We start from the raw sequence: 22,838 nt of genomic DNA, 5'->3' as shown, positions 1-22,838 counted from the left end.
CCCGCTTCATCTCTAATTGAAGTCCTTAATAACAAAAATACCTTATTTGATCGTGCTGCTAAATTTTAGCATCCCAGTGACGTTCTTTGTGCCTTACATCCTGGTAACAGGCATGAAAGTTACAAACCTTAAATAAGCCCATCAGTAGGAGGGAGAAATGCAGTGACAGACCCTTGGTGTCTCTTTGAAGCCATCCGCAAGGAAACTAACCTGCCAACCTGAGCAAATTAGATTTTTTGATGTTCTCCTTCCTTTCTCTCCCCCAGTTCCTTTTACTGACTGGACTTTTATCTGTTCTTAAATGTTGTTAAATTTATTTTTCCAGGACAAACAACGGAGTGGATCCACAGCTACTTGCAATAAAATTCATCTTTGTCTTTCCTGGCCATGACCAAAATTGTGGATTCATCCAAAATACCCCTGCGTTTCTTTACAGCCTTATTAGGTCAGATCCTTACTGGATTATCTTCTACTTTCTGTTGCTGTCTGAAAATTATAAATCAATACAAAGTTCTTTGGGACAATTCCTGCATGGTTTTGAGCAGTAAGCAATTTAAGTTCTTTTCTTTGGAGAGGTTGGAGGCAGAGAAGGTGGAGAGGATTACTGCTGGTCCAAAGGCAAGACACTTGCTGTAGTTGCACGTCTGCAGCAAAAGTGCATGTCCTCTGCCCAGCGCACATATCTGCCTTGGGAAGCTCCCTTCCAAGCACATCCTCATGGTATTTTACTGCTTCAGCAGAGCAGCCACTTTTGAAGGATTTTATCCTTTTGGAGGGATGACAGTGTGTAGTCAGATTTGTTACCAGTTTTGCTTCCAGTAGCAGTTCCAAGTCTGTAACCTGCAAGGAGAGCCCTTTATTCTCCTGAGCCTGGTCCATCTTCCTGCTCCTCCCTGACTTTGGTGATCACAGATGTCCAGGTGCTGCTCAGAGGCTGGATTTTGGGATGGAAAAGAGAGGAGAGGGAAGAAATAATGCTACTATTTTTTTGTTGTTGCTGCTGTTTCTTTAGGACCCAACAGAACAGTGGAGATTTGCAGTAGCAAATGGATCACCGAGGAAATAAATAAGATGCTGTGGAAATATATGGTGAGTATAGAGAAAAAGGGAATTGGTCTTGCACATTGTAGATAAACTTGAATAATGGGGTCACATACTGCAAGCTTTGTAGTCCAATTTCATTTCCTTCACACATCATTCAGTTGTATAAAAGCAATTCATCCAGTTATCACCTCCTAAATCTCCTTCTACATTGTTGTAGGCATTGATGGCTCTTATCTCATTACCATATGCTGCTGCTGGTCAGGAGCTATTCTTTGTGAGCAGTATTACCCTGGTAACAAAATAAAAACAAATGAAAAAGGAAAAAGATGCATAATTTAATATGGCTGTTTCAAAGATAATTCTTGATTATTATTTTTTTTAGATCAATTTTCATACTGCAGTAAAGAATGAGAAGGTACCTTGCAGTGAGACTTGTTATGTCATGTGATTTCCAAACAAATGTTCACAGAAAATGGTATTTTTTAAAGTAAGCACTGGAAACAAAAGCTTGACATTCCTGTTGATTTTTCCTTTCTCCCCATGCATCTTCATATCAAAGGAATAAAAAGAAATGAGATTCCAACACCAATTCCTGTCACTACATAAAATAGCAATTTAATGCCACAGTCTTTTTTTTTTTCTTTCCACTGCAGAAGACCTGGCTTTATTATGTCATAGTGTGAGGAATATTTTTATTAGTAGTAAGTGAAATTGGAATCTGGCCTATGCTTGGCTAAAAATCAAGTATCTTCCAATATAAAATAAAATATCTTCCATTTTTAAGGTAGCGAGCTTTTAAAATACAAATTAAGGTGGTGTCCTGGTGATGTCCTTTTAAACAACCTTCAGAATGGAGAGTGCGGATTCTGAAAGTCCATTTAAATTCCTGGGAGCATCTCAGCAGCTGGGGGAGAGCAGGCAGAGGGACAGATAACAGCAATCAATACCGGCTTTAATAAAGGACAGTGGCAAAGGAGAAGAAATGAAAAAGAAAAAAAAAAAAGGAAAAACAAACAAACAAACAAACAAAAAGTGAATTGCTGTAGGTCTAGAGGATTTCAGGTCACTTCTTTTGGCTTGACCTGCTGCTTTCTCCCATAATTGAGCCAGGGAGTTAAACCTCTCTCCAGGCAAGGAGAGGAACTGGACATAGGGGGAGTGAGAGGACGGCAGAAAGCAGCCTGCTTTCTTGTGGGAAGGGTTGGATTTTTTTGTTTTGTTTATTTGCTTTAAGATGAGAATAAATACATTAAAACACTCCATACCATTTTCAAGCCTTGAATGGAGGTTTATCAGGGGTATCTATGGCTCTCTAGCATGTGCAGGGCAGCAGTTAAAACAGTATCACAGAGAATCATGACAATATCACAATAATAAGAATAAATCTGCATTACATTCACTGCTACTTAAGAGTAGGGGTCACTTTTAAATATTGGAACTGGAACTACATGTGCATTAAGCAGGGTTGGCAAAAAGAAGGGGAAAGCACATATATTATTAGCCCAACCCTGCAGGGAACATGAGGTGTAAGAGGTTAGAGATGGGCTCAGCGTGTGCACTCGTCTCCTCCACCCTCAGCTAGGGCTGCTTCCTACAGCACGTTCTCCAGCATTTTGCTCAGCCCAGTTTTATGTCAGGGACTTCAGGCCTGCTGCACCCTGCTGAGTTCATCCTTTCCTTTCCTTTCCTTTCCTTTCCTTTCCTTTCCTTTCCTTTCCTTTCCTTTCCTTTCCTTTCCTTTCCTTTCCTTTCCTTTCCTTTCCTTTCCTTTCCTTTCCTTTCCTTTCCTTTCCTTTCCTTTCCTTTCCTTTCCTTTCCTTTCCTTTCCTTTCCTTTCCTTTCCTTTCCTTTTTTTTTTTATTTATTTTTTTTTATTTTTATTTTCTTGTGTGATCTGAGATGCACAGCTGTGAATCCTGGTTGAAATGCTGCTGTTGTGGTGTGTCGCTGCAGGTTGGACTGGAGCAGGCAAGCCCAGAAACATGAGAAATGTGCAGAAGTCCTGTCCTCTGGAGCTGAGCCCTGGTGCTCTTGGGTGCTGTGGCTTCAGACATCCACAGAGAAGGCCATACATTGCATTTATGCCACTCCAGCCTCCTCCTCAACTTGGGATCTGCTAGAGATGGCCTTTATCTGGGTGCTCCAGTAAAACAGACCTTTGGCCACAGTGTGCCATGCAGAGCAGACAGTGCTGGCAGTGCACCTCGTCCCTCTGCACTAGGGTGGGACGAGACCAAGCTTTCCACTAAAGCTTGAGACCAGATGTGTTTTTTCCCTAAGACTGATAGTTTAAAATACAGAGCAAAATGATGGGGAGGTGGGGCAGGAAGGGTGGTCTGCAGGGACGTGGATGTTGTCCGCCTGCGCGAAGAAGAAAAGCCTTTTACTCCATTAGTCATCCCCTCATGAAACGCCTGGCCTCCAGAGGCCTCTGGGATGTTGTGATCTCATCCAGGCTGCAAGGTAGGTTTCTGAAAAGACAGCTAATGGGATCGGCTAAAGCTTTTACAGCAGCACCAGCTGGAGAAACCTCGCCCTGGAGCAGCCTGCCCAGCAATGCGGGGTGCTGAGCACATTGCAGCCCTTGGCAGGGAGGGGAGGGCCGAGGCACGGCGGTGGCTCACCAGGGTGTGGTGCAGCACTGCTGCCTAAATATGTGAAGGCACTGCCCCAACACCAAGCAGCCCTTCTGTTCGCTGTCAGTAAGCTAAATGAGAAAGCAACACGGGAATGTCAGCACAGTTGCTTGGTGCTGCCCTTCGCCCTGCTTGTGGCATGGCCACATAGAGTCAGCCTCCCTGTGACCCAGTTTGCATCCCAGTTGTGCATCCCAGTTTGGGGGAACCCAGTATGAGGCTCTGGGGACTGCTGGCATGCAGTGGTATGGCACAGGGTGACATCAGGCTGACTGTGGCATCTCTTGGGGGATTCAGCAGGTTCCTGCAGCTTGGTGTCAGCACGGAGATGCTGTGCAGGTCTGCAGTGAACTGGATGCACTCAGGCATGGACAGGCACAATTACAGCATCCAGAAGCAAATTACAAGTTTAAAACTGCTCTTTGCAGTTTGGAAAGCCCAAATTATAGGGCCCACAGAAGAGTGCCAGAAGGATAAGAAGTAACTAGAAGAAAGTAATTATTAATGAGCTTAAACATTCTCATTTGCTGCATTCACATTGTAACAGTGCTTTCCTGTGAAATACAAATGAGTGGTCAACATCCCTTGGGGGAAAAACAATGCAGTGGTTTTATGCCTTAACCTCCCGGCCAGTAATTGCTAGACACTTCTTGGTGATTAAGCATTAAGTAACTGGAATCAATCCTTTGCAGAACTAAATCTAGTTTGGACATAGCCCAGTGTGATTGCTTGATAGGATATAGCTTAATGGCAATGTGCTTGCAGTTAAGCAGAAGAGAAAGTGAGAGGTAAAAGATCCTTGAACAAAGAGTCTGTGCTTGTGCCTGTGACAGAAAGATGATCCTTTGCTTCAGCACAAGAGGTCTTAAAGCTTTGTCATCCTCCTGAAGGTTGACAGTGATGTACAGAAAGGAGAAAGCAGTGCAGTGGCATGCAGCAGCCTGCATCACTGCTGCTCTGGTTGCTGTTGAACAAGGACTTGCTGCAGCCAAGCTCAAACCCAGACGTCTGAGGAGATGGGGCTCAGAGCATCCTTCTGGGGGAAGGGCAGCCCTTCCTCCCAGGAAGCTGCAGCAGACTGGAAAAGAGGTGGAGGCCACGCTGAATATGAGCTGCTAGCCCAGCCCTTCTTCTGAGTGATTAAAGACAGGGGAATATTGAGTGGGAGTGAGCAGGATACATTACCTCCACCTCTGGCAGCAGCACGCTGGCCAAGTGAGTCCTCTTCTGGTGCCAGTGATTTAAAAAGGTCATTGAGGAGCTGGAAGGTGCTCAAGGAAGAACGATCAGGATGAGAAAAAATGGAAAACATGAGGAAGACCAAAGAGAGGAATCTGTTTATCTTATTGAAAACAGGACAATGCAGCCTGCGGCTTCCTACAGAGGAAGCATAAGTTTATTAGCAGGTAATTCTTCAGCTAACAGATAAATACATAGCATCATCCATCAGGAAGAGCAGAAGACAATAGCACCTTAGAATAAAAATAAGGTGCAACTGTCTAACAGTAACATTGATTGACGATTAACCTCATTAGTGGCTATGGGAGATTACATTTTTTTTTTCCTGATGAAAGAGGTGCTCTGGCTCTGTCAGGGGTTAACATGGAAGTCTGAGCTCTGTGCTCTGCAAAATGTCAAATCGAATGATCTCAGTGATCTCTTCTAGCTCTGTTTTTGAATCTTGTAACATATTTCATTCCTAATTCAATATGGGAAAGAGGTTTCATTTCAGTATCTTTAATTTCTACCAAATGCATTTTGCATTCATCTTGCAGTGGTTTTGATTTCCTGTAATGAAATTCTGGCTGGTCTCTAGCTCCGTGTGCATAAACATTGCTAGCACAGCAGATAATATATAAGATGTCTCACAACCAGCCTGCAATATGCAAAGCTTCATAGGAGCACTCCATAACATTGCAGGCAATTATGGCAATAAATGATTAGATTATGAACCTGATTCTGCATGCAGGGGGAATTTCAGGTGAAATCCCACCCTCTTCTAAAAAGAATGGCCAGGCCTTATACGAAGGGCTTGCAAAGTGCACCCATAACCATGTTTAATTGTAGTTGTACATTGCAGATGTGCATGCAGGTGTACCTAATAAAAAAAAAAAAAATAAAACAAACAAACAAACAAACAAACAAACAAAAATTAAAAAACCTTTAATTGATAGTTTGTGTGAGATTTTAATTTTTCAAAGCTTTCAACTCCTTTTCTTCCAGTAGCTACTTTGTTACAATGCTGGAAGTTCAAGGCAGCTTTCAGAAGCTGCAGGATCCAAACCTGTGGAGGGATTTCGGGGTTAGACCATTCACTGCTTCTAGTATATCATTGCCGCTGTTTCATTACAATGACATTTTAATAAATATTATTGTTGATATTACCCCAAAAGTTTACAGTGCCATGGTACATCGACACATAACAAATAGCATTTATATCACTATTAATTTATAAATTGACCATATGCACATGCTGCAGGACTAATAAAAAAGCAGCTGTCTGAGTATGTTTGAGGACATAATGTTGGCAAACGCTGCATGGAAAATTTCAGGAAAGAACATTTTTATTAGGGTTAGTTCAAGATGCTCAGATGGTTTAAGATGTCTGTCTGGATGCCTGGTACAACTCACTTTTCAACTCCTGACATGGAGCAGACAGAAGGTCTCCTACTTTCTGTTTTTAAATAGACTACTTTGTGCAACACTCGTGGGTATCCCATGTGAGGCTGATGAATTTGGTCACTAAATGAACGCATTTTTACTCCATGAAATTGGTCTGCATGGGCATGCTTGTTTGACCAGCTAACTTGGTAATTTTTTCAGACAAAGTAAAGGAAGCAGAGGGAAAAATCCAATACACACACCATGGACTGTGTTCTGGACTTTGAAGGCACCCGCAAAAGGATTAGATATTCTCAGGGTTTTATACACAGTGTTTCAGTTCTATCAACTCAATTATTAATGTCTAACGTTGTTTTTTTGGGGGGATTTACAATGTACAAACATGCAGTTAACAGAAGCCCTCTGGGTTTAAATAACAATAATTTTAGGCACCAGTAAGCAACAGACAAATTCTATTGAAAAACCTTTAGACACTTTTTTCCATGCTTGCTTTAGAAATTACCTAAAAGCCTTGGCTCAGACTTACATTTCTGTTCCTCTGAGGAGTCCAGAGCCTCCAGTGGCCAAAACACATACTCTTCAAAATCAAAATGTGAGGAAAATTATTTCTCCTTGATATAAAGACACTTGGGGGCTGAGACTGAGCCTTCTGCCAGGAAAAAAAAAAAAAAAAAAAAAAAGACAAATCGAATTGTTTTTTCACATCAACAAGACTGTGTTTCTCTGTCCTGTCATATGCAGGCATATGACATTTTGTTTTTACTTTCATTTTCTTATTTTCCTTTTTTTTTTTTTTTTTTTTAATTTGTATTCCCTTTTTCTAAAAGATGTTACTGTCTTGTGAGGAAGACAGACAGCAATGTGGAGTTTTAACTAAATGCCTCTTTCAGATGACTGACCTGCCATGAACTTCAGATACAATGACTAAAACAAACAATTTTGTTCTCTTACAACTTCACGAACAAGCCATCTTACTATAAAACTTCTTCTAGATCTAATTACTTAAACTTTTGGGGTTTTTAAGATTAAATTAAAGCTAGGCTTTGGATGAGCCAGGGTACACCTCAGAATTAACTTTTCTCTTATCTAACTTCGTCTTGGAGGCATTACCATTTATCATGAAAATATCTGGGGCAGGTAAGTATTTCAGCTGCTTTTACTCACCCATTGCTTCCTAAGACTTGTTAATATTTCATTGGGAGCCTGATGCACACATGATAAAAGTAGGACTATTTCATCAGAAGGACTCCCACACACAGAAGCTCCCTCTACACACTGTGGAAAGGGCACTTAATTCCCTTTGGAGCTCCAGGAGTACGAGAACCAAAGTACAGACCTGGTTGAGCATCTGTGCCTGCAAAGCCATGGCTAAGCTGTCACTAAGAGTGTTATGTCTGTTAAGTAGGGACAGAGTTTGGAAGCACGGCTTTGCTCTGTTTTAGCGCTCATGTTGGAGGAGGCTGAGGTCATTCACAAGGAGGCTTTATTTTTGCAGTAATGACTCAAGACAAAAAAGGATCTTTTAATTACACCCCAGTGACAGCAAAGCATGAAAGCACGATTCATGATGCACTGGAGACTGCATGATATCTTGGTGGCAGTTGTTTTGTCCAAAAAAAATTACTTAAATAAAACTATTTACATTTTTTTCTACATATGTTCCGCTGAAGATTAATATTTACAGAGGATTTTGGAAAAATTCATTTCATACCCATGCAGATATGTAACCAAGAAACTGGACATTACAGTAAGGGATACAAGATCCAGAAAACAAACATAAGATGAGCATCCCTGTTTCCTAGGACAAACAGATGCAGGTGCTGTGACTCAGCCCCCAGACCCGATTCCTGGGGACAGAGTTTTGACCAGTCCTGGGCCCGCTGAGGATGCAGGTGTGGCAAAGGAGCCTGGCAGACCAGGGACATTGCTGCCTTCATTGAGAGGGGATGATACTGTTTATTTATTTATTTATTTATTTTTATTTTTGATTATTTTTCAGTTGTGAGTAGGGTGGAGCTGCCCCAGTCCTTTGTCTGACAGAAATGAAGGCACTGTGAGTGCTCATACCTGGGATGCTGGTGTTCAGGATTACTGCCCCACTGGCAGGGTGCATCAGCAGCCCACAAGGATGGGCATTCACTTTGTCAAGGCAGTTTTGATCAAATGAAAGGCAGGTTTTCATACAAAAGAAGGAGAGTGGGCAAATGTTAGGTGTCCTCTGTTCTTGTCCCCATTTGTCTTGTGTCTACCCCCTGGGGTCCTGTGCCTTCTTCAGGGGGAGCTGGAACTGGCCCCTGCTGCAGGCGCAGTGCTGAACTGCAGGGAATCAGGAGCTGAGCTATTTTGGGCATCTCCCACACTCCAAACTGATAGCTTTGTGATGGGATTTTTGTTCTAAAGCCGGGGGAAGAGGGAGAGAAACAACCACAGCCTTTCAAGGGAGGAAGTCCAGAGGGAATTTCTGGTGCGTTCCCAAGTCATTCATTAATATCAGCTGATGAGTCAGAAAAATGTGGCTGTCTGCTGACTTGCAACGCGTCTCAGGAACAAACAGGTTCCTGTAGCAGCAGTTCACCGTTACTAATGCAGAGCCAAGCCCTTTGTCAGCTTTGGATGATTCCCACATCCAAATCAAGGGCTGCATTTTGCTTCCTGTCTGCTTGTCCGATCTCTTGGTCCCCCTGCTGACATCTGTGTGCAGGCTTACAGAAATAACGTGTCTACAAAGCTCTGCAGTGTGCTGTGTGTAAATATACATATATTCCAATCGAATCAATAAGAATAGTAGATTGTGTCATATTCAAGTATATTTAAGACAGTGTTTTCCATTTTTAATACCTTTTGCCTCTCAGTGTTGAAGTTTCAGGTCACACAGAGTCCTCGAGGCACGTGCCGAGGGTGATCCTGACCCCTCGAGCAATGTGCTCACCTCAGCGTGGCAGCAGTGCTCATGGCCTGGGGTTAGGCCGCTGCGAGACCTGCTGCCTCTGCTGTGAGACAATCTGCTCCTCGGGGTTAGCTACAAGCGAGCAGATGGCAAACAGGCTCATCCTGCTCTCAGCAGGGGGCTGGGAAGCCGCGAGGACCTGCTGAGGTCCCTTCCTACCTGAGTTACCTAAAAACCTCCGATCCCAGCCAGCACCAGGCAGGACCACAGGTCACCTCACCCGTTTGCCTGAGTCAAGTATTTGGCTCTCCGGCCCACTTCCAACCTTGGCTTTCAGCCACACCTTTGCATCTATATCAGCACCTTGTGACAAAACTGCCCCTCTCCCATCCCTCTTTTGGTTGTGCACACAAAGACAGAGCTTTTTAGGTCAGGAGAATTAACCTCACTTCAGATACAACCCAAAACCATCACAGGTGGTATGGCCAGTAGTCTACAACACCTATATTTCACAGTGGGGTTTTGAACTGCCATGTTCCCAGGCTGTCATGAGCACCGTAAGCCTGTTCCCTCTTTTACATAGGGCGATGATTGTTCATGAGGTACTGGAATTAGTAACTAGCTCTGATCAAACATATTTATCTGCTGGTGTAGCAAAAAATTGCTGGACCACGACATTGTATGACTAATCACTTACAGTAGCTACATAGGCTCCAGGTACCTGCTAACAGTTTTTCAAGACCTAATTATCTAAAAGGTTGTTTGTGGGTCTGTTTTTTAGGACCTAAAATGCCTTTTTTTCTCATCCAGTGAAAACTCAAATGCGTCTCAGTTTAACCACAATCATTGAATCTGCTTTTCAGGAAGAAGGCTGCTCAGAATACATTCTATCGTGGTGCATGCACTGTTTTCCATAAATATAAGGCAAACCCAGGGAGAGGGTAGGAGGGGCACAAATGTTTTGACACAAATAGGCAGAAAGAAAAAAAAAAAAAAGCATTTTTCTAGTAGTTAATTTTCAAAACAGAAATCCTATGGGATTTCAAAATAGAAATCACTTCTACATAATTAAATCTTTTGAGAGGTTCATCTGCATGCTTGTCCCTGCTTTGGGGCTGGTGTTTCACCACCCGTAATTGCGCACAGTTGGCCACCCCTGACGCCCCACAGAAGGATGGCGGCACGGTCAGAAGTTCCCAGCGATTCGTGGGGGATTTGGCTGCAGCTTGAAGCAGTGACGTGCTGGGGAGGGGAAGGGCATTCAGGAGGAAGAGCTAGAATAATGAGAGAAATTATCACATCCCCCAGGGGATGGGTTTTCAGAGATAAGCCCCATTTCTAACCGTGTTTCATGTTGTCGGCTGAGTCCTTCAACCTGAAAATGCATTACCTGAATGTAAAGAATATGGAAATGGTGAGCGATTAAGGAGATTTATCCCACCCCCTGCATTGACTCAGGGTGGAAAAAAAAATGCCTGCAAACATGAGCAGTACTACACCCTAATAATAACAGGATAGTTTCTGAGTTGACTGCTTTCATACATGGGTGTCTCCTCTTCCTTTCTGTTTCTGTCATTAGGACACTGGGTTTCTCAGCATCACAGAGAACAACAGCCGTTTATCTTCCAGGGTTCCTGCACGTTTAGGAGCCCAGCTATATCTTGGCTATACATTTTCCCCAGTGCACCACACCCATGCCTGCAGAAGCTGTCAAGCTGTGGGCCCTACAAAATAAAGTGAGGGCAATCAGGCAGCAGGGGTTGAGGTGGGAAGCTGCTGGATGCCCCCCACCATGGGGATGCCCCTAAGCACCCAAGGCTCTCCCAGCCCCACCAGCAGCACCCATCGAGGCAGGAGCAGCTCGAATACCTCACACCGGGGCACGGCTGCTGTCCCCACTGCCTGCTATGCTCTGGGAGCCTCGGAGTGACAGATGGCAGCATTTACGGCATTGCTGTGGGGTCCCCTGCCAGCCCCACGCTGATCCCAGGCTGGCAGCGCCAGACAATCCCCCTCATTCATAAAACCCTGAGGTTTCATTGTTACCTTTGCTGCCCCAAGACTCTTGGGTTTCGAATGGTACTGATTTATGTTCACAAATGTCCTAGAGATTTTGTGAAAAATAACAGGTGGCATGGGGTCAGGGGCAGGGAGGCAAAAGCGTTTTTCTTTTTGCTCCAGTTCCTTCCTAAGCTGTGCATGAGCTGTGTTTTTCAGTTAATGATGAAGTGCTAAGACTGCCGGGACACTCTGCTTATCCAAGGAAAGGAACAAAGCACATCTTTTAGCAAAAAAAAGCAATATTTTTTGTATCTGAAAGACCGATGGCGCCCACAAAGCACTGAGGCTTTGAGGCTGGTGCTCAGGGGAAGGTTAAGTGTGAACAGCAATAAAGCTCACTGACAGCTTTACAAGTAGGGACACCAAGAAACCTTCTCAAATGGAATCACGACGTATGTAAAGTGTCCTGCACAGGGCTTTCATCTCTGCAGGCACTGTTTGACAGAGCGACTCTGCTACTGAGGTTTGTGCCATCGTGAAATATGATTTTACCTTTGCATTTGGATGTGAAGCTTAGAAGCAGGAAAATGACTTCTTAAGCAGAAATCGCTTTTTAAGCAGAAATTAAAGATTATATTAACCACGTGTACAAAGCGTGGTGGCCCATTTCAAGCATTTTCTCAGGAACTGCTTGAAAGAAGGACATCTACAATGCATTCATCTAAGCCCTGCTTGCAGCCGAGGAAGTGGTTACAGCAGAGAGTAAATGACTGTCAGAACAAAATGTTGTTATGGCACGGCGATTACACGACCCCGTATGCAGCTACAGCACAGTTGTAACCTAACGTCCGTGTGAAAAGAGGCTGTAAATGTCAAGACCAAAAGGGGCTATTCAGAGAACATAATACGATTTCTCAGCACTAAAGCTGCAAATCCTCCCCGGATTTCTTAAACATATGAATTGCTATTGTCTGGCAGGGTAATTCAGAAAAATCCTGGGCCATCAGGCTTCTCGGCGGGTAGCCGTAGCCTTGGATGCACCTCGTAGAGAGTGAGTGGCCTGCTGCCCGGTGGTGGAGGCAGGAGCACGTCTCTGCTCCTTATAATGTGCCCAGCTCCAGATGTGGGACAGCTGGGGAGGCTGCTGCCCGCCCCAGGGGGATAAACACCCGCACCGTACCCATTCAGCATCCTGCACATGGGCCCTGCCATCTCACTTTTTTTCTTAAAATAACTAATAATTGAAAGTTAGTTCAAAATCATGATGGCCTATTTTCAGGTTACCATGGAACTAAGAAGTATGAATCGAATAAACACTGACAGATAATGTTCAAACAATAGCTGCTTGCCTTTAAAGTCTGAGGAGATGCACCAGCTTTTGGCTAAAGCCCCCTGTTCTCCAGTACAGAAGGAAAATCTGCTTTGTTTTGCTTTAGTTGGCTTCAGCACAATAATAGGCTCGATTACATTTGGGGAACTGAATCAGTTTTTTACACGTATGTAGAAAAGCCATGTTTTTTCTTTTCTGGTTTAGGTATAAAAACAATACATAAGAGAAGAGGCTTTTAAATTTATCAGGTAAGCAAAAAGAGTTTAAAATCTCTGACTATGGATAAGGCTAAAAGCCATGGTTTCTGGTGCAAAATGGAATTTCAAGAGTATATTACACACATTAAAAGAAATTAGTACAGTTTTACAATTTCTGCACTTTTATTAAATCCCACTTTCATCCAGAAACAGGAGGGTGAAAAACAAGGTTTTTTGTTTATTCGTTTGTTTTGTTTTGTTTTTGTTTGTTTGTTTCTTTGTTTTTTAGATTTCATTTGCTGTTCTTTATCAGACAAAACGAAGAACCGAAGCAGGGTATGCTAAGTTGTACAGTGGCTTAAATATATTCATTGTGTGTCCTCCTGGTTAGCAGAAACAAATGCCAAATTCTTTGCAAAGACCATATACAACTTCATACCAACCCACCTTCACAGCTAGCAGTCAAGGATGTCTAACTTTGTCCTGTGAAAGAATCAAAGAGAAGAAATCCAGAACAAAATTCAAATCAATTATTCAAATGAAGGTGTCCTGCTGCTAGATTTTATTACAATTAAAGCCACTGATTGTAACTACTTTGCCAAAATGAATCTATTCATATGCCCTGCCCCCTGGGGACACCTCTCACTGTCTCCGGCAGCTGGTAGCCACAGATCTGGGTGGGAAGAAACTTCAAGGAAAAAGTGATTGCCCTTGAGTGCTGTGCTGAAAATTGAATAAATCTGTGGGACAAACCTGAAGCATAAGCTGCTGGCTAGGCAGGGAGGCAAAACTGGGCTTCATGAGAGGAAATGTTCTTGCTGTAGGAGTGGGTGGCCATGGTCATGCTCTCTTTTCCTAGCTTACGAGCCTGGTATATAGGCTCCTGTGTCAAAATATTGTTCAGCTGCAATGTAGGCCCTGACTTTACTTCTCCAAGGCAGATAAGAGCTATGGTCCCCCCGGAAGGGGAGGTTGAAGGGTTATGTGAAATGTCCTTGCTGCTCTTTCCTGTGTGCCACAGGAATTAATCACGAGGCAGTATCTGCTCTAAGGTTCCTCATTCCCATCAGGGAGGTCACAGCCTGTTTGATACCAAACACAGACTCATAAATTACAATGGGAGTAGTTTCCTCCTGGATGAAAAGGAAAAAGTGACGCAATGTGGCACTCAGAACATTGTAGGAGTCTTTCTAACACATCCGTGTAGAGCTGTGTTGAATGGGCAGATGTTACCTCACTGAGATTTCATAAAATCCCTTCAGCAACTTGGGATCTCCTCTCTGGCTCATGTACTGTACACAGAAACCTGCCTTATCCTGCTTATTTCTTCACCAAAAGACCAAGAGATGCCAAAGTATTCTGGATTTTTTTTTCATAATATTTTTTCAAACATAATTTTCCCTTTAAAAAATGATGAGCTGAAATGGCCATCAATTACAGCTCCTGCAGAACAGTTCCTTTGGATATTGAGGAAGCAGCGATGGAGAAAGTGTTGCGTTTTGTGACCTAGTGGGAAGTGTATCTGGTTTTCTAACAATGAATGAGATTCTTAAGATAATGGCAGAGCGTTACCCCTAAATCAATACTGTACACAATCACAGAATGGCTTGGGTGGGAAGGGACCTTAAAGACCACCCAGTTCCAACCCCCTGCCAAGGGCAGGGACACCTCCCACCAGACCAGGTTGCCCAAAGCCCCATCCAGCCTGGCCTTGAGCACCTCTAGGGATGGAGAATCCACAGCTTTTTAAAAATGGGAGTTACGTTTCCCCTCTTCCAGTCAGTGGGAACTTCAACAGACTGCCATGACTTCTCACATATGATGGACAGTGCCTTAGCAATTACATTTGCCTGTTCCCTCAGGACCCATGGATTCATCTCATCATTTTTGTACCTTCCTCAAAGCTACAATTATTTTTGCCCAGGCTTCATGCTGTTCTGAGTATTTTCTGATCCAAATAAATGCTTCAGACACTTTCACAACTTTATCCCATTTCCCATTTGCTCTTTGGTATAAAATATTTTACACATTTTAAGTATTTTTATCTGTGATGTAGAAGAGTTACTACTTAGCCATTCAGCTCCAATTATCATTTAACCATCACCCAATTATAGTCTTATTATTAGATGCCTGCAGGGCAGATTTTGCTAAATGTTTGACTCTTCTCATTTGAAAAAACAACCCTCTTTGCAATATTATCTTTCTTTCTCTCTCTCTCTCTCTTTTTTTTTTTTTTTTTTTTTTTTTTTTTTTAATGAAGAAGCCAGTGGTATCAATACAAATGCTGTGACATTTACAGCAGTTCAGCTGGGAACACGCTGCCTGTTCCTTTTATACCTAATTTGCTGATGACTTCCAACTGTGTAGAGCACTATCAAGCTCTCTGATAGCAGCGTGTGCTGGTGCCCTTGTCTTTTTTTTTTTTAACCCTTATCTAATTTTGGCAGGACCACAGTTCCTGCTCTTAAACGTGATAAAAGGATCAGCACACAGCCCAAACCTACAGCCAAAAGCTTTGAGACCAAGCAGGCAGGATGTGTCAGCCCAGCACATGCTGGAGTGGGGTTGTGTGACCTGTGTCAGGGCAGTGCTCTTGCCAGTGAGCTTGCTGGCTGCCTACAGATCTAATACTATTGATATAGGCATTTCTTGTCTTTCTGCTAATTCTCTTTATTTCCTCTATCCTCATTTAGAGATGGCCTCAAACCCTAAATAAGAAGTGCTGCTTAACCACAGAGATTTATGAGGATATTTTCTTGCCTACTTGTGGTTTCCACGGTGCAAGCCTTAATACACGGAGCAATGTGGGGAGAGAACTGGGAAGGTCACAGATCTCAGGGCAGGAAAGTACCATGAGATGTAGCACAAATGCCTGCTGTGAACAGAGAGTTACATTTAGTTTGAGCGTCCACATATTGAATTAAAGAACTTGTGTTAAACTAAAACCCTTCATCTAGCAAGGCATAAAATCTTCCACTGAAGCCTTTAAGAAGTGGAAAAAATATTTCTATCAGAAGCATTTGATAATCATCCTTTCTTTTTTCTTACTGAAAAATGCTTTCACATAAAAATTGCTTTTCCTATTATTGCTACATAAAATTGATACTTATTTGTCCATTGATAATTTGAATATTATCACTGACTCCTCTATCTGAATTAATGCTTTCTTAATACTAGGTATTTTGAGACCTTACAGAGACATTCTCTACAGATTTTGACAAGCAAATGACATTTTCTCCTGGAGCTTTTGGCAATTTTGCTGTCTTCTAATTATATGGAACATTAGGTTTAATTCTGTAAGAAATGTAGTTGTTAACTAGATACGGTTTTGCAGGATCACCTCCCCAGTGCTTCATATAAATATTTGTGTCACAGTGATGTTATTTTCTTGTCCATATATCCATATATATATGTGTGTGTGGAGATTGCTGCTGTTACAGCATTGTTCTGGTCACTTCAGCAGTATTGCTTGTACTCTTTTAATTCCCAAGTGCTACACACAACCACTTCTTTCCAAAATTTCTTTGCCCACTGTGTGGGTCCAGCCAGCACTCCTTCTCAGGTCCGTGTTTTTCCTTTGTCTCGTGTTCAGATACTTCTTGTTTGGATGACTCTGACTCGAGCTGACTGAGTGCCCCAGCTCACTCTGCGTGACTGTCATATCATAGCCTCCTTCTCTGTCACAACCTCTTCATTTTCCACTCATTGACTTTGCGTTGTTTTTGTAATTGCTTTCAGGTGCTCAACAAAGAAACCCTGCCTTGGTCCTACACAGAGTGAATCACAAATCTGGCAGTTCATTTCAGGGCTGCTCTCATTGTTAATCAGGTAGGTCTTAATCCACTGCCTGTGTGAGGGTTTTGTTTGTTTGATGTTGGTGAGGCTTTTTGAGATAACACCCAGATACTGTTATAATCTGTATAGGTTAGAGTGTCCATAGCTGCCTTTCATCAGCCAACCTTGTAAACTGGGAAAGTGAGACATGTTAAATGATGCAGGTTTGTTCTTATAAGACAATCATGTCAGAAATTAAATGTATGCCACTCATATCTAGCTTACCCGTAATTTCACCTAGGATGGAAATCAACCAGCCAGTCCATAGATGTCAACCAGTGACATCCTACCTGTCCTCTTCAATCAGCACATCACCATCTTGCTTTAAAATTTCTGTAGTTCTCCTGGTCTTTAAGAAGCTACTGAAAAATCATTCACTTCTCAGCCAGTTCTTTTCAGACACTTGGGATGCACAAGATGCACTCGGCCCCTGCAACAGGAGGCAGTACCATTTTCCAAAAGCAGAGAAAAAACGTTTTACTGAATGTTTCTGCCCTTTATATATATATCATCTTAAATGCCCTTCCATCTCCAGTTATTGAAGGTCCTCTTTTAGCTTTTATTTTTAATGAATTTACATTATATTCAAAACTCATTTACAATACATTTGAAAACAATGTAATAATTGTCCTTGAACATATGGTGGTAGACTCATGGCTAGAAAATACATCTTTTCTGCACTGACCGTGAGCTGTAGTAGAGTTACCAGGCCCTGCTGGCCTTCCCAGAGTATCTGGAAAGTCCCAGCACATCACACATGCCACTGGGAGGTGGTGGGACTACGGTGGCCTTGTTTTGGGGTGGCTGGGTGCGATGCTGTGCATGGGGAGCCGCAGGGCTGTGTAAGATCCCCGCCTTATAACCCAGTAATGTGCTGAGGGAAGGCCGGGGCTCAGCACCCTCCGCCTGCCCGCTGTGTCTGCTTCTCGCTTTTGTCTGGAGGCTCAACAGCAACTTTGTGCTGTAAAAGCATGAGTCCATTTGAGAGGTTTCCAATACGCTCGGCAGCTTTTCCAACCTGCTCAGACTCGGCGTCTCCTCATATGACAGCCTTTTGAAATGCCCACAAATATGTTTTCTCACCCCCTATTCATGTATTAAAAGCTCATCTCAGCGATGAAACGCTTGCCCGGGTCTCGCTTAATGAACAACTGTCAGATGTTTAGCACCAGCAGATTTCACTCAAAGATTTGTGAGGTTTCCCTCAGACATTTCCAGCTCAGTCTGACTGGGAGTACCGGGCAGGGGAAGGAAGAGACTGTTCCTGTCAATGGGATTCCAGCTGGTTTGGATATAAAATCTTTCCAGGAGACCCGAAATGCCTTATTCACCAGTCAGACATCACATGCTGAATAAAACTAGCTCGCTGGTTGACACAGGCAGCCCCGCTGAGGTACGTGATAATGGTGCTCCTTGTCTGCTCCCCTCACCAAGAGCCAAGCGGCCCTGCCAGGCTCTGTGGTGGAAGCACGGCGCTAGGCCCAATGCCGTGGCTGGGAGAGCACCCTGGCATCACATCCTGGCAAGGACCATCTTTTTTACGTCGCTTTTGGGTAAACTTCAATGACTCATCTCGTATTCTAGCTCATCTACGGTCGGCAGTTTTTTTTTCTTTCTTCTAATGTGCTGATCTGCCAAGCTGTGAGTGGTTTGCTGAACAATGTGCAGTGCTCGGGGAACAGATGGGTGCTTTTCTTCCTCCTGGTGACGTGCAAAAGTGAAATTTTATCATTCAAACTTCAGTCTGCAACATTTCATCTGAAATGGTTGTTTTAACAGCTACTCTGCAACCCGACAGCTCCATTGCATTTCCTTCTGCATCGGATATGACTTTACGACAAACCTGGTGTCCAGCAGCTAGCAGTCTGCGTTAGAGCTGTACCTTGAACAAGGTCATCTCAAATTGCCCTCCTGTACAAACACGTGCTTAGAAAAGCTCCTGCCTTTGGATCTTTACAGCTCCAGTAAGGAAAGGGGGCTGCCAAGCTTATCAACAGAGCAGGTGATGGGTTCCCAGGTCCTTCGCTCACTGTGGAGTTCTGTGCAGCCTAGGAATTGCACTTAAACCCAGACAAAACCTCTGGGGGAAAGAAGGGGTTGCTTTTCCATCTGTTATTTAATGAACGGCTGACCAGGGGATGAGCAGCAGGAGGAGGAAGATTTCTCAGATGTTTTTCCACTTGCTAAGAGACTGCCTGAGGGTTGCTTGTCAGAATTTCTTCCACTGCAGCTTTGTTTGCTACCATGAGGAAACAAACAGCACAGCACCCAAGTGCACACTGCTTACCTACACAAAGCACTGAGAGTAACAGCTAAAATAAGAGGTACACTAGGACATCACAACTGCTCAGAGAGTCAGATCTTGGGCTACTGCAGTGATTTTGTTTCACACGCTCAGCCCAAGGTGCTCTGAAAGCCCTTACTGCCACTTCAGAAAGAAGGGACTTGCTCCTCGGTTGCCTGAAGGACTTGCTACCCTGTAGGTTAAAAAAAAAAAAAAGGACTTAACATTTTGGGTGTTCCTACATGGAGCTGGTGCAGGTCAGCTCCTCAAAGCTGTTGGCGACTGGCTCAAGGCTTGCCCAGAGCGAGACCAGCTCATGGACATGCTAGGGCTTTCACAAGCTTCAAAGGTGTGTTTGCTTTAGCAAACTACCCCAAAGGGCTAATTAAGCGACAGCAGCTGCTCTTCTCAGCTCTGTTTGCAGGCTGTACAGGGGGAAGGTCCTTGGGAGGGGCCCTGAGGAGCTCCCAAAGCCCTTGCCTCCAAGATGCTGCCCTATTTCCCCTACCTTTCCCCTATTTCACACCTCATGCCCCCAGCCCTGTCCCCTGGGCTCCACGGTTGTCACTGGGGATCTGGCCAGGGGAAATTGCTGTGAAATCAGTTGTGGGTGGAAGGATATGTGTGTTGTAAATGACTTCATGGATTCATGGGGGGGTTGATCTTTCCAATTATGAAATAAAGCTTGCTAAATTCTGGGGTTTGAAACAGCCTGTTAATATTCTAAACTCAAAAAACAATAACCATAAGGATTGAGTAAGTCACGAGGCAGGTTATGATAAGCAGCTTTGTTTGTCAGGTCCCAGCTGCTACGTTGATAAATCACAGGGGAATTTCTCACTGGCTGTCCCAGGGGTGAATGCAGCAAACACAAAGTTTTGTATCAGACTTTATGGGCTGGATCCTTCAGCACGCTGAGTTCCCTCAGACTCATGTGAACATGAACCAAGGACAAACTGAGCCACTGAATCACAGATTTTATGGGGAGAGGGCTCCTCAGGGACACCAGGCTGGTGGGGCCACCACCCCAGCTTGGGATTTCAGACACGCAGCCCTTGGCACAGAGGGGCAGGGGGGGATGGAGGTGTGTGGGAACAGGGCCCCCCTGGGTCTGGTCCTCTGCCTGCTGCAGGAGTTAGAGGCTTTTGGCTGCTCCCGCAGCATATATCTGCGTACAAGCACATTCAGGGATACATCCATTTAACCAGGGCAAGAATTGAGGTCTTATCTGCTTTCTGGCACAGAAAATATGAGTGTTTTGGGGTGAGACCACCCTGAAACACATCGCAGGGGCAGCCGTGCATTCGGCTGCTCGAAACTGTATAGAAATTAATTCACCCGTGCTTCTGCTGACACCTTCTGATTATGCTGCTATCCCAGTGAAATAAAGGGTGTGCTGCAATCAATTTCCCGCCCCCTACTCCGCTGCAGATAGGAGACAAAAGATATATTGCTAATTAAAATGTTCTTATCTGCTGGAAAGAAGTTTGTAGGATTTATTTGAATAAAACTGATGATGCAGCCCACTCAGATCACTGGGAAATGACCTCCTTATTATGAAGTCCCAGAATAACTTAGCAAAGCAATCTTGATTTCCTGAAATCTGTCAAAGGAAGAACTTTGCAGTTAGTTACAGCATATAATATGGACACTCCTGAAATGTCCTCCGCTTAATGAACAGCTGATATTGGCTAACCTCGTAGAAATAAGAGAGAATTAGTACCAGCTGCAAAATGCATTCACTGGGTAGTGAAACTGGCAGTTGGTATTATGCCTGCTATAAATATTTTTAATTAAAAATTGTTTTCTGTCTCTTCAATTGGTATAATAGCGATGATGCTTACTGAGAGTTACTGAAGATGTAATAGGATTCCCCTTCGTGTATAGCAGAGCTATTTATTCTGCTGTAATTTTGCTATAGTGGAAATTTGCATAATAATGCCTGGATTCTAGTACAAGAGAAAAATAGACCGAGGGAGCGTTTTATCTGTGCTTTGCAGAATAAAACACACCGGCACTGGTGTGAATTCCTAAAAAACCTCAGCGCTCCAAGCCTGGCTGCTCAGGTATGAGGTTAAAATAATTTCAAAACCTTTCGGGGGGAAATTCAGGGAGGATGGGGACTGAGGATGCTTCTGCTGCCCTGACCTGGGGAGCAGCAGCCCCAGCCCTGTGCCCTCAGTGCTGTGTCCCCTGCAGCACTCTCCCACGGGCTGGCCACAGTGACAGGACACCCTGGGGAGCCTGGAGCCCTTAGACCAGCTCTGGCGTGATGTTAGGTGTGACCTGAACGGGGTAGATGGTGAGACATGGGGGAAACCTCTGTTAACAGCCCCTGCTGCACCTTTGGGGATGTGTGATTGCTCCCTGCACTACGTGGGAGACCTAAAGCAGACAAGTGATCATTTTCCAATCCCCACTTGACTCTCTTCCCCTCTGAGGCTTTGGACGAGTACTCTGATTTAGGCATTCTCTTCCACCTCCTTCCTCACCCCTGCCTTCCCCCTGCCTGCCTCCTGACACATCCATCCCGACCACGCTCAGCTGCACACTCAGGCCCTGGCACAGTTTCTGTGGTGTGTTGTTTGCTTTCTGACAACACCCAGGGGCTAAAGTCAAGACAAAAGCCCCATCCTGTCCATCACTGTGTGATGCATGTTCAGACATGTCCCCTGCGCCAGAGACCTTTTGATCTAAACCTGCTGCTTTGATTTCATAATGACACTGAATTCCTTCCCCATTTGGCTCTCATCCCTTTCTTGGTGACAGCAATTTTATTGCAGCAAGGTTTTCCACAGACAAATCTGTTGACTTTATGTTTTATCTGCTGTTTCTTCCTTCTTGTCCTGGGTTCTTCCTTCTGCACCAAATTGTCTTTACTGTGGTTTTCCAGCTAACCCTTTCAGATGCTCTTATGGTGTGCAGTCCTCTCATCTTCTACCTCCTTGTTCCTCTTCAGGGTTCAGCGTGTGTTCTATTTCTGCTCTCTCTCTTTTAAAGGGAAGCCCCTGCTCTTGTAAACTCAGCTAGCTCTTAGCTGAGCTGAATTTATGATGACCACCGTCCCCTTTCCCTTATCTCTTCATGCCTAACTTTGCAAGTGCTAGCTACATCTGAAAGCTCTGCTATTGAGTCAGTGATATTCCTCTCCATTTCTTGCAAAATCTTCCTCTTGTCTTCCCAGCCTCAAAATATGAATAGATATCTGACTGTGTGAGTGCTTGTTTTTTTCTCAGCTTCAACCCCACCAGCAGTGAAGGTGAGCTGTTATTTGTTCACCGTGTCCTTATGCCAAGGTGCGGATTGGTGAAAAGATAGCTCAGAAGAATGGGAATTGGCATATGATCCCGAGATGATACACTAAGTCTCCTTCTCTCTTCTGAAAGTCATGTTTTCCTCTCCCACTTGCAGCCTGCCAGCTGTGATGACCTCTACCTCCCCAGGCATTTCCCCAGCTCTCCGCAGAGCTGGCAGCAGCACGGTGGCAGTGTGGTTTGCAGTGGGCACTGTCACTTTTATCTGTCAGCACCTCTGCAGATCGCTGCATTCAGCAGCAAAGACGAGAATTAAACAAAACCAGAAAAGTGACTTATGCCCCAGTGAGAGAAAGTGAGGAGAGGAAAGAGAACCAAGGAGCACAGCCACGCCAGTCCGAGGGTGCAGAGGTCATGGCAGCAGGATAAGTAGTGAATCCAAGGGACTTTTCTAGAGATGGCCGGGCAGGGGGGTTTCTGTTTGACTATTTTTGTTCTGCCAGTCTACCTCCGAGCATTGGGTCACTTGGAGTCATAATTTTATTCAAATAATGAAAGACCTTGATATTAACGCAAAAAGAAGAACAAATTTGCGACCTTTTTTTCAGCATTTAGTCCAGTTAATATGTTTTGGTAGTTGTTTTGAACAATGTTTTGATCAGTTGGGATGTTTTGTATGGAAAAGCTGATGATTTAAGACCCGGTCACACCCAGAGTAGCTCTCACTTACCCATGTGGCTGTTTCCTGC

The 22,838-nt window shown here is 44.0% G+C and overlaps 1 long non-coding RNA gene across 1 annotated transcript; it reads left to right on the top strand.

The window, feature by feature from the left end:
* The first annotated feature begins 391 nt into the window (after window positions 1-391).
* On the top strand, window positions 392-19,831 carry LOC113843299 (uncharacterized). Its single transcript, XR_005263211.2, has 3 exons — window positions 392-1,089; window positions 16,456-16,545; window positions 18,331-19,831. It is a non-coding gene; the product is annotated as an uncharacterized lncRNA (long non-coding RNA).
* The last annotated feature ends 3,007 nt before the right edge of the window (window positions 19,832-22,838 follow it).

Source organism: Anas platyrhynchos, chromosome 1 (genome assembly GCF_047663525.1).
Source record: "Anas platyrhynchos isolate ZD024472 breed Pekin duck chromosome 1, IASCAAS_PekinDuck_T2T, whole genome shotgun sequence".
In the NCBI taxonomy this organism is placed as follows: domain Eukaryota; kingdom Metazoa; phylum Chordata; class Aves; order Anseriformes; family Anatidae; genus Anas; species Anas platyrhynchos.
The sequence above is the reverse complement of the archived record's forward strand: the minus strand, read 5'-3'. Positions and strand labels throughout refer to the sequence as shown.